Source organism: Oreochromis niloticus, linkage group LG14 (assembly GCF_001858045.2).
Source record: "Oreochromis niloticus isolate F11D_XX linkage group LG14, O_niloticus_UMD_NMBU, whole genome shotgun sequence".
NCBI lineage: Eukaryota > Metazoa > Chordata > Actinopteri > Cichliformes > Cichlidae > Oreochromis > Oreochromis niloticus.
In genome coordinates this window covers 16,807,791-16,819,002 of record NC_031979.2, presented here as the reverse complement: position 1 = coordinate 16,819,002, position 11,212 = coordinate 16,807,791, and the positions used below count along the sequence as shown (strand labels likewise).

At 41.3% G+C, this 11,212-nt stretch overlaps 2 long non-coding RNA genes across 2 annotated transcripts; one reads left to right on the top strand and one right to left on the bottom strand.

Annotated features, from left to right (window-relative positions):
* The first annotated feature begins 3,221 nt into the window (after window positions 1-3,221).
* On the top strand, window positions 3,222-4,807 carry LOC112842094 (uncharacterized). Its single transcript, XR_003213720.1, has 3 exons — window positions 3,222-3,279; window positions 3,995-4,042; window positions 4,182-4,807. It is a non-coding gene; the product is annotated as an uncharacterized LOC112842094 (long non-coding RNA).
* Window positions 4,808-8,481: 3,674 nt separating this feature from the next.
* On the bottom strand, window positions 8,482-10,146 carry LOC112842126 (uncharacterized). The gene is made up of 3 exons (XR_003213783.1): window positions 10,092-10,146; window positions 9,844-9,947; window positions 8,482-8,701 (listed from the first exon to the last, which is right to left on the bottom strand). It is a non-coding gene; the product is annotated as an uncharacterized LOC112842126 (long non-coding RNA).
* Window positions 10,147-11,212: the final 1,066 nt, after the last annotated feature.

The following is an 11,212-nucleotide window of genomic DNA, read 5'->3' as shown; positions in this document are numbered from 1 at the left end:
AGTTCACAATCAATTCTTTGGTCTTTGTTACGTTGAGCAACAGATGATTCTGCCCACACCACGTGACAAAGGAGTCAACCACACCCCGGTACTCTGTCTCACCACCCTGACTGATGCATCCAACCACAGCAGAATCATCATAAAATCTTCAGCCACTGGTCTCTGTCCAGTGGCTAAAGGTCTGTGGTGTAGAGGGTGAAGAGGAAAGGGGAGAGGATGGTCTCTTGTGGTGTCTCTGTGTTGCTGATCACCTTGTCAGACACACAATGTTAAAGACGCATATACTGTGGTCTTCCCGCACTGCCTACAGTGGCGTGTCTAGAAAATTTTTGTTGGGGGGGCCAGGTAGGGGCACAGATTTGGAGAAGGGTGGCAGATGTAATTGGCAGATAATGTTAAAAAAATTCTACCAACAGTTAACCATCATTCAATAACCCTGTAAACCTAATAACTGAATTTGCTTTTGACTCTTATTAGAACGAGGTTTTAACCACTATGGTGCAGCAATATTTGCATAGTATTTTTACTGACATATAGTGCACGTATGTTTTGGGCAAAAACATTTTTAAATATTAAAATACGAACATTTTTAACATACAATTGGCAAATTAGCCAATGCAAAACTTTATCTGCCTATTAAAAAAATAAGATAATCTTCTCACAAACTGGTGTTTGATTTTGAAACAGGAAAAAAGTGGGGAAACAAATGAAAAGACTAACATTTGAATAAAACCTGAAAGCAAGTAAATACTTTCTATGCTGCCTTATGGTAAAGTTTGGTAATATTGATGTATAAAGAACAACACTGGCTGATGATAAAATACAGTCAGCTGGCATGGTGACACTGCCAGTATTAACCTGCAGGCTGGACTGGAACGAAAAATCAGGCATTTTGACCAGAGACCGGCCCGCCAGGTATTAAAGCCATAAAGCCTTTGAATGAAAACAAACGCTGTTGTGACAGTGATGTACACTGTCGTGTTGGTATATGTATGATTTCTATCAATTTTACGTCAGATAAAAACTTTGTTCGCAAGATTCAGATATTTATTTAATAAAAGCTAAATATTTTAAATGAGAATAAGAAAGAAAAGTATTTCTTTGTGCCCCCCTTTCCCTGTTGGCCCCCTGGCATAACTTTGCTAGATCCGCCCCTGCACAGTTACCAGCTGTCAGCTACATAGAAAAGGATCCTGGTGTTATTTGTCTCTCAGAAACAGTTCATAACTTCAACTCATTCATGTCACCTACAAGGTAAACCTGTTTCTCCATCACCTGTTCAGCTCTGATGATTCAGTAAGGACATCTCCTGGTTTCATCTGCATGTTTCCCTCTCACCACATATCCAAACCGACATCATGACCAGCAGCTTTACAGCTGTGGCTCCAGCAAACATCAGCTGATACTAGAAATTAATATTAAATAAATTCTAACAACAGCTGATCAAGCTTAAACGTGCTGCTGTTGTTTAGCGCGACATCCGCTAGTTTCCTCTTTCTGGTGCAAAGTGGGTGATAAACAAACGAGAGAAGCTGATCATTGATCAGTTTCATGATTGAAGTAGCAACAGGAGAGGGAGGGGGAGAGAATGAGAGAAGAAGAGGCAGCTGTGCAGCAAAGACACAGAATAACCCCAGCTTTGTGTCTTTTTTCCATTCTAGCTGAAGTCCGGGACAAACTGCGTCTCTTCTCAGCTCAATACGAAACCTGTAATATTTTCTCTGAATGAGGGACCATTCCATTTTTTAAGGAGCGGTTGGAAACTCTACTAACTAAACTTATGAATAAAATAAAGTTCACTATCAGTAACATCACAGCACCCACCCAGCTGTATAGAAACTATGTCATGCTAGCTAGCACGCAGTATGAGTTATTGTAACTGACTGTAAAAAGTCAGCATAACAAAAATAAACTCCACCTAAACTTGGTTTATATCTGACCCAGATAGACTGCAGGTCATAACTTCTTACCTGAAGTTCAGTTCACCTGACACTGGGACCGGCGGCCGCCTCGGGTCTCTCCTCCTGCCTCCCCTTCACGCATCCACCTGCTAGCCGCTGTGGAAGCTCCGCCATGCTCGATGGCCAGTCCAGCTAAACTGTTAATCTTTCGCCGAAAAACTTTTTTCTGCGGTGCCTCTTTCTTGCTTGGCTCTCCTACCTTTGCTAACACGATGCTCATAGCTCAGAAGCCGATGCTGCATTCACTTACACTCGGATATCTGAGCTTCACTGTGTAAACATAATCGTACATTTGATTTTTCATTGGATTTTATTGTTTTGGCTTCGGGGTGGCACCTGGGGTGGCCAGTCTGGTTGGGGGGGTGGCCTGTGCCCCCCCAGGCCACCCCGCTGGACACGCCACAGACTGCCTATAATGAACTAATCAACGCCATGTTGATAATCAGCTGCCTATAATTGGTCCCAAACAGGAAAAATATTCAGTAAAGTCACTCTGCAGCCATCAGTTTTTCATGGCCACAGGAAGGTGCTGGTGACTAAGGCCTAAGATTACCAGCAAAGATACAGACCATTCCAACAGGGATATTTTGTCAGATTTTCTGATTAAGACCCTACATTTAAAATCAATCCAAAAAGAAAAACATTCACGTCACAAAAAATGCAGACATTTGATTAAAGGAAATCAGAATTTCTGGAGAGAGTATAACGTGACTGATGTGCTGAAAGCTGTTCAAGATTACCAGCTTGGCTACCAGCAGCTTAATTACCAGCTGCTGTGGCTGGCAGACAGTAGCGGCTACAGTAGCTAAACAATGGTATTGTAGTTTTTGTGACTGTCCACACGGTGGTGCTATTGGATCATGACAGTTTATCCATTAAGGGACTTTTGTCACTCACAGTCAGCTGTCAGAAAATTTTCAGTGGATGGATTGTAGGGCACATGGAGTTTTTTGAACATTATTGATTTCATCCAGTTTTTTTTTTTTTTAAAAAAAAAGAAGAAAATAATTGATCCAGCAATCATGTTAATAAAGAGCAAAAAATAGCATGCAGTCACACTATTGAAAGAACCCCTCTTGTCTACCTTCTCTTGTTCACTGTGTGGACTGTTCTCTCTGTGTGCAATTCTGGTAACCACAGGCACCGCATCACACCCATCACTATTTGTTTTTTTCCCATGCAGAACCACTCCTGCACTACAGTGGCATTTCTGCACACTTTAGTTGTAGCCACATCCTGTTTTCAAATAAGTGGCGGCATCAGAAATTCACTTCAGACTCGCTGTGTTCACACATGACCAAACAACAGATAATTACGGGTAAACTATAATATAAGAGGGGTGATTGAATTTCAACTCTTTTCACGTGAATTATCCAATCTGTTGCTCTTTAGGCAACTTAATGTCACATGGTACTCCAATGTAAAATGCATATATATCAACTATACCAGAAAAGCTACCTAAATAAAGCTTACTGACCACTGTACATATGGAAAGTTACTTCACCTTAGGTTTTTGCAGGTGCATAAAAATGTTAGCTATCACTGTACTCCCCCCCGCCCCGCAAGTTAGGTTGCCTATAGCCCTTTTAGACATTTAGAACAGAATTGCAATCTGTCCAGGGTGTACCCCCCTGCCTTATGGCAGCTGGGAAGGGCTCCAGCCCCTCTGTGGCCATAATAAGGATAGCAAAGTAAGAAGTGAACATCATTTATGTTGGAGCACATGAGGAGAAGGACAGCAGACATAGCTTCCTTCTTCAGTAAGGATGCAGTTAGTAAGTAGACAACACAGACAGATAGACAGGGTTAGAACAGAACTGGCTGAGTCAGAGAGCGAGTCCCAAGTGGACCTCCAGGTATACAAGCTGTCTCACACATGTAGTTGGCTATACTGTCCACTAGTGTGTTCTATTCATGTACAGATCATGTTGAAAATTAGTTGACATGAATTTAAAACCATTTTAGAAAGTATTTTTTAACACATATGGGGTTTTTTTGTTGTTGTTGTTGTTGTTTTCCAACTGACCCTGCAGACACAGAGGAGCCCCCGCCAATGACCAATGGCGCAATTGGACCTCCAGGTATCATTAACATGCAGTCTGATAATTCATGATTATGTCTGATTCACACCACAAATTAAAGGGCCTGGATCATCCATCAGATGTAGAATGGGGAAAAGAGTTACACATCTTTTACACATTTTTCTTTTCTTTAAAACAGACATCTCCAAATCAAGAGCAGATGGACCAGTCCAGCCACACCTGAAGCAGTGGCCACTCCAGAATTTTTTCATAGAAGTGGCTATTTGGGGGCCACTAAAAATATTGGTGTGCAACACCAAAAACTGAATTTCCAGTTTTATTATGCTTTTGTCAAATATAGGTTACTTATGTCAAAAAATACAGAGAATTATATGCCTAGTTGATTTCCTGTTATTAAAGTTGATAGCACTGAATATAGGTACATATGGAATCTGTTTTGAGCCAGAATACGTTTTTTCACCTCATTTTTTGATCATCCAGTAAGCTCAAAAAACAACAAAATAGAGTCACAGAGTGCCAAGGAGTAGTCCTAACTACTCTAGATTTTTTTTTCGGAGTTTCCATATAATATGCCGTCTTTTGGATCAAGATATTACTGGAGGAAGATGGAAACATTCTACTTTAAATTGGGTAGTTTACGTATGTTCTATTAACTAGAATTTGTTCTTTGTGATCTGTCATAATTTTATTCAATTTATGCGCAAAGATTTTATGTCTGTTGTTGATATTAACCTAGAAACACCTAGAACGAATGAGTGAACATCAAGTTGTGATTGTGACATATTATTTAGTTATTTTCAATATCAGGATACAAAGCAGTCTGAATTAATAAGCTTATAGGCTGCACAGATTAGTGGAAAGAAACAAAATAAAGTATTAATATTTGCATCACCTTCTCATCTTTGTAAGTCATTTCTTTTATAAAGCTCTTTAACGGAAATGCTCAATTTAACAATGATTATGCAATGTATTTTTTATATTTATATTAAATTCATTTTTGTGCACATGGAAACATGACCTTTCCATGTAAAGAGAAAATGTAATGAAAACTCTTATAAGAAAAAAAGACATAAGCTGCACATGTAAACACTTTAAACATCGTTTCGGGGCATGGCCAGTGTCTTTTTGGAGGTGCGTTTGGAGTTGTTATCATGTTGGAATACTGTCCTGTGGCCCAGTTTCTGAAGGGAGAGGATCATGCTCTGCTTCAGTATGTCACAATACATGTTGGCATTCATGGTTCCCTCAGTTAACTGTAGCTCCCCACCACCATGCTTGACTGTACGCAAGACACTTGTCTTTGTACTCCTCACCAGGTTGCTGCCACACACCTTTGACACCATCTGAACCAAATAAGTTTATATTGGTCTCATCAGTTAATCCATGTCCACACTGAAGACAAACTGAAGAAAATTTTTGGGTCCAAAAAATAGCCCAACTGATTCTTTTAGCTGTCAAGAAGTGTTTCCCGTGAACCAAACACAGTCTTGTTAACATCAACAAGTGGTGTGAAAGCCTGTTTCCACCACTAACAAAAAAAAGAAAAAGAAAAAAAGCCATCCATAACTCAAAATTCAGTTATTTTCTTGAAATTCCGAGTTACGCATCTCAATATTACTGGGAGCTTAGCTGTAGCATCAGTAACTGATGCTTTCTGCTTTCTGGTTCCTGGTAAAAAGGAAATTACATACGTTCACAGAGATTCCTAATTGGCAGAGCTAACTTGAATCTTCTTAACTCCAAATTTTGAGTTATGGATAGCAATTTTTGTTTTTCCAGCATGAGAAACGAACAGAAAAGAACAAATAAAACCAGAATATGGTCTGCTAAATGTAACACATACAAAAAAAAAAGCAACAAAAAAAACATTGCTGTTAAATGTACAGCTATAGTACTTCAAAAAAATTTACAAACTGCTGTGAAAATTCTCCACTAGGAGAGAAAAATGTAAAGTATAATTTGTAATAAAATACTACCTTAAAAATTCTACTTTTCTTCTGTTCCTTTCACTGTTTGTACTCTTGCATATTCCACGTAAACTAAAGCGACTTAAAGATAAACCAAAATCCTTAGTGTAAGCTTTAACCACTACCGTGGACAACAAGAGCCACATGCATCGAAATGAAGAAATCTTTGGTTAAATAATGAATTGTACCATAAATTATGCATTTCTAAATGCATTTATGAATACATTTTAAAAATATGTTATTTATTCAAACATTAATAAAGTAATTTATTATTTAATAACTTAATGTAAACAACACAACCCCCAGATTGATTGGGCCAAGAGGGTGTGACAGGATGGACTGTTTGGTGCCATGAGCATTGCTGATAGCCAGCAGTTCCAAGTGTTGCAGCTGCCTACCCGGTGGAGCCAGCAACACCACCTCACCTTTCCGCCATCCCTACCATGACCTAGCTAAAGTGTTTAGTAAGGACCTGGGTTTTTCTCTCCCGCCTCACCATCTCTATGACTGTGGGATTGATTTGCTCCCTGGCACTCCCTTGCCTACTAATCAACTGTACAACCTTTCTAAGCCTGAGCATGAGGCAGTGGACCGTTACATAACAGTCTCCTTTGCCGCAGGCATTATCTGTCCGTCGATGTCTCCCGTCAGGGTAGGATTCTTTTTCATGGAGAAAAAAGACAAGACTCTTCACCCCTGTATCGACTTTCGTGGGCTCAACAAAATCACTGTCAAAAACAAGTACCCTTGTCTTCTGCTTCCTTCAGCGTTTGAACTACTTCAGGGAGCAACTACCTTTTCCAAACTCAACTTCTGCAACGCTCTGCATCACCTTCTCCGCATTCAGGAAGGGGATGAATGGAAAACCGCCTTCAATACTCACCTTGGTCATTTCAAGTACCTCGTCAAGCCATTCGGCCTCACCAATGCCCCTGTTGTGTTTCAGGCTATGGTAAACTCCGTGATTTCCTTCACCATTTTGTTTTTGTCAGCCTCGCAACAGGTAGATGGTAAATTACACCCCTGTGCTTTTTCCTCCCGTTGTCTGTCCCAGGTGGAATGAAATTATGAGGTTGGCGACTGGGAGCTTCTTACCAGTAAGTTGGCCCTGGAGGTGTGGTGGCACTGGTTGGAGGGAAGGTTAGAGGGAATTCTTCAACCGTTTTAATCTCACCATAACTTACAGGCCGGGATCGCACAACACAAACCCGGACACCGTCTCTCGTCAGTTTGCACCTGAAGTGGAAATGGAAGAGAAGGAAAAGCCCATTCTACCCATCACGTGTCATGGGCTGGTTAACATGGGAAATAGAAAGGTTGATCAGGGAAGCCCAGCAGCAAGAATTCGATCCTGGTTGGAGGCCCTGAAGGTCGACTGTATGTCCCTACGGCAGTTCATAGCAAAGTCATCCACTGGGCTCACACAGCAAAATTCTCCTGTCACCCAGGTAAGAATCACCTGCTTCATATGTGCTCAAAACAAGGTACCAAACTCCCCACCTGTCAGCATGCTGCGACTGCTGCCTATTCCCAAGCAGCCGTGGTCACATATCACCCAGGACTTCCTCCCTCCTCAGGTAACACCACCATCCTCACCATCACTGATTGCTTTTCCAAGGCAGCTCACTTTACACCATTTCCTAAACTACCTTCTGCCTTGGAAACCGCTAGACTCCTAAATCAGGACTTGGACCAGAGTCCCCAGTTCACTTCCCAGGTATGGAAGGAGTTTTGTTCAGGAGCCCCAAGTCAGGTTGTCCTCTGGCTTCCATCCACAGACTAACAGTCAAGCACAAAAGGGCAAATCAGGAGCTGGAAGCCATGCTGTGCTGCATCGCCTCCTCCAACCAGCCCACCTGGAGTGAGCACTTGGCGTTGGTGGAGTACGCTCACAACTCCAGCACGTCAGCTGCCACCGCAATGTCCCCCTTTGAGGCATCGCTGGGATATCAACCTCTATTCCTTTCCATCACAGAGGTTGAGTTGGCTGTTCCCATCTGTTCAGCACCACATGCATTGCTGCTGGCAAGCATGGTGGAACATGAAGGCGGCCCTCCTAAGGACCGCGGAGCAAAATAAGAGACTTGGTGATTGTCACTGCCCTCCAGACCCAGCCTATCGTCTCAGCCAAACGGTGTGGGTCTCCTCCAGGTACATCCCCCTGAGAACGGAATCCAAGAAATTAGCTACTCAGTTCATTGGCCCTTTTGTCATACAATCTATTATTAACCCTGTGACTGTTCAGTTGGCTCTTCCTCGTAACATAAGAGTTCACAATGTGTTTCATGTGTCTCAGATGAAACCAGTCCGGACCAGCTCGTTGTGTCAGTGTTGTGTTTTCTACCTTCTCCATCTCCCTGTTTGTTTATTTGTGTGTGAGCTCGCGCTTCTGGAAGCTCGGGCGCTGGTTGGCATTCAACCCAGAAGTGTTCCCTGTTGTGTTCAATTTCTTCAAGAGGAAGTACAGGAGAAAAATCTGTCTTTTAAAAAGATTTAATTTATTTCAGCAGAAATTAAAAGTTTATAGCACTGGACCTCTCTGTGAAAGCAGTCATCTGACTTCACAAAGAGGATGACCCTGAGTCAGGCTGTACAGTTTTAAATCACAACAATAACACATTATTATTATGACTATCTTCTTCCGGAATCGACGTGGCAGTCCTGTTGTCTCCTTTCGAGTCTCCTCATGAGTTCACATCCACTCATGTCCGACCTTTTATCTGCTCCCTTCCTGAAATGACAGAGACAGCCTTGATTGTTTAATATTATCCCGATACTGATTATTTTTTATTATCCAAGTTTGGGACATTCTGTCCGGACTCCCTTGGCCCAGAAAATATCATCCTGACAGTTATCTAGTGTGATGTGTAAGTATGTAGCAAGAGACCCTCTGCGCTTCCATGTCAATCCTCAATATTTCAGTTCAGTCATAGCCCTCAACGACATTTTCAACCTCAGAAACAGGGAGCGCCAACATGTAAATGAGCACATGTGATGTGTATATAAAATAATAAAAAACAGATTTATTTAATCATTTTAAATCATAATATCCTGCGCTGAAGCCAACCACACCTGCCATTCATCAGCCGTCACCAGCTGCCGCCAATCACCGCCATCTTGGGCTGCCTATATAACGGTGTGGTTGAGCATCAGTCAGCGCTGGATCGTTGAGTTATACTCGGAAGTACAGTCGTGGAAAGTGTTTGTGAAAGTCTCGCTAGTATATAGGATTGCCTAGTCATGTTTTCCATTGTGCCACTGGAAATCAGGAGCGGAGAGTGTTTCATGGGAGCGTCACGGACTGGGGATTGTTGTTTGGAAATTGCGGTTTTCACTGCACAGCCACGAGCACTGTTTGGGATTCGTGAGAAAGCACTGTTTGGAGCCACCGCACTAGATTTCTGTACAGAACTGTTTACCCTTTGCCTCACTGTAAAACTCACTGTTCTTTTCCTGAATAGTTCCGAGTTTCCGCATACTTACACCTGACAAAAAGAGAAAGCAGTAAATGGATTCAAAAATCGAAGATTTTATGAACAATCCACAAAAGACCCGACTATGATTCTATGCTTTTCAGCATTTTTCATTTTCATCGTTGCTGTTTTACACACACAGCTGCAGCTTTGCAGCTCACAGCCAAACACATCACCCACAACAACAGACAGACAGGACCCAGTTCCCACTTTAAGCTGGTGAGGTATAATTGCAGATGCTACTCAGCCAGGGCCGTGCAGAAATGTTTAAAGGGGTGGGTGCTCAAAGTTAAAAAGGGGCACATAGAAACAGCATCAAGAATCTAATATGGAATCGCATAAAACTATATCACTGTCATCATGTGGGGACAAAGCAAAGTAAACACATCCTATGTTTTACCTGATCGGGTACAATGTTGCTGTTGAGCGGTTAAGGGTGCCCCTGCTGGTGATAGTGCTGGAGGGCAGGGCTGTGTTGATCTGAGACTGTAGACATTAAAAAGTCTATAGGAGAGATGGTAGCTGATTAAACAAGTGTTATGAGATAATAGTAAAATGAAAAGATTGGTGATAGTGCTTGGAATCATAACACAAGAGATTTAAAAAAAAAAAATCTGGGAAATAAACTAGGCTCAACCTGTGACTCACTCTTTGCCTCTCTTTCTCCTTCCATCTCCTCATCTCAGTCTCCACTTCCTGTCCATCTGAGAACAAGGCACAATTTGCTATTGCATTAATCTAATATTTAATTATCCACACTTAAAAACATACATAACATTTGAATGCAATAAGTTTAATTATTTATTGAATATTTATTGAGTATTTTAATATTAGCAAGTACCCTTTGTTCCAGGTCCTCCACAGCTGCTCCTCATCAAGAAATGTGGTGGTTATCTGTAAAGAGGAAAGGTTGTTACTGAGAGCAAATAAAGTTAACCATTGAGGAAAGATGGGGGAAATGTGTGTGCAAATCTAGAAATAAAGGTGGTGCAAAGAAGTGACTATGAGATGTGATTACTCACCTTCCTTTCCTGTGTCCTCTCCAGAGTGTTTGGGCAAATGCTTCCTGGGGGTCCAGACACCAGTTAAAGGCTCCGGGAGAGGCCATGGGTTAAGGGAGTGTGGGGAATCTTTGTGCCTGGGGTTTTTTAGAGTTTTTATAATAATGGTTAAGGTGTAAAGGTGAAATGTAAAATATTTATTAATATGAAAATGTAAAATGTATGTCCATATTTATTTATTGAAATTGATGTATTGCATAATATGGTGGAAGGTTAGGATTTGAGAACTCACCTGTTAGTAAAATAATGGTTTAGGCTTTGGCCCACATCTGTCTAAAATTGTATGTAACCATGAATAACGTGTTGCCATGTCCACCAGGAGAGACTGGACAGTATAGATGTAAAACAAATATGCCAGCAGTTCATCTCAGTTAATGAGAGGAGAAGGCATGTGTTTGGCTCCTTCACATAGTGGACATTGAGTTGTTGTGTGGGACACCAGTAGTTCATGTCTGTTGCTGTAACAGTAGTTCATGTTTAGAATAAAAAGTCCCAGCTCACTGACTTGATCGGGGCAATAGTGTGTCTAAAATGTTGCAAAATTTTGCTGAGAGATCTTTTACTTTGTGGTAATCTTAGATGAGTAGTTTTATGGACAAAAACCACCAGGTCATTCAGTGTTCCCTTAGTGCTAATGTGTAAGAGATGTTGGTGTACTATAACTGAAGTAATGTTGTTAAGTCCTTAAAGTCATATTCTTTTATTGTC